Source organism: Volvox carteri (assembly GCF_000143455.1).
Source record: "Volvox carteri f. nagariensis unplaced genomic scaffold VOLCAscaffold_130, whole genome shotgun sequence".
NCBI classification, from domain to species: domain Eukaryota; kingdom Viridiplantae; phylum Chlorophyta; class Chlorophyceae; order Chlamydomonadales; family Volvocaceae; genus Volvox; species Volvox carteri.
Window position 1 is genome coordinate 77453 of NW_003307673.1, and position 779 is coordinate 78231.

Consider the following 779-nt stretch of genomic DNA (forward strand, 5'->3'; position numbering starts at 1 on the left):
TGAATGCCGTACGCGCTTCATACAGCGCGATTCGCACANGCTCTAAACACGCAATTCGACGCGCAATTCAACGTACAATTAGCCGCGGAATTCAACGCGCACTTTAGCGCATAATTCGATGCGCACTTCATATGAATGCCGTACGCGCTTCATACAGCACGATTCACACAGCTCTAAATGCGCAATTCGATGCACAGTTCAATGTACAATTAGCCGCGGAATTCAACGCGCGCTTTACCGCATAATTTGATGCGCGCCTCAAAACGCGATTCCGCGTCGGAATGAATGCCGTACACGCTTCATACAGCGCGATTCGCATAGCTCTAATCGCGCAATTCGACATGCAATTCAACGTACAATCAGCCGCGGGATTCAACGCGCGCTTTGTTGCACAATTCGATGCGCGCTTCAAAACGCGCTTCCGCGTCGGAATGAATGCCGTACGCGCTTCATACAGCGCGATTCGCACAGCTCTAAACACGCAATTCGACGCGCAATTCAACGTACAATTAGCCGCGGAATTCAACGCGCACTTTAGCGCATAATTCGATGCGCACTTCATATGAATGCCGTACGCGCTTCATACAGCACGATTCACACAGCTCTAAATGCGCATTTCGATGCACAATTCAATGTACAATTAGCCGCGGAATTCAACGCGCGCTTTACCGCATAATTTGATGCGCGCCTCAAAACGCGATTCCGCGTCGGAATGAATGCCGTACACGCTTCATACAGCGCGATTCGCATAGCTCTAAACGCGCAATTCGACATGCAAT

At 50.1% G+C, this 779-nt stretch overlaps 1 protein-coding gene across 1 annotated transcript in view; it reads left to right on the forward strand.

Annotated features, from left to right (window-relative positions):
• The window catches only part of VOLCADRAFT_100610 (uncharacterized protein), a gene marked incomplete at both ends in the record, with an annotated part of 22844 nt that overhangs the window by 21021 nt on the left and 1044 nt on the right, over positions 1–779 (forward strand). The gene's annotated exons all lie outside the window — the stretch shown is intronic.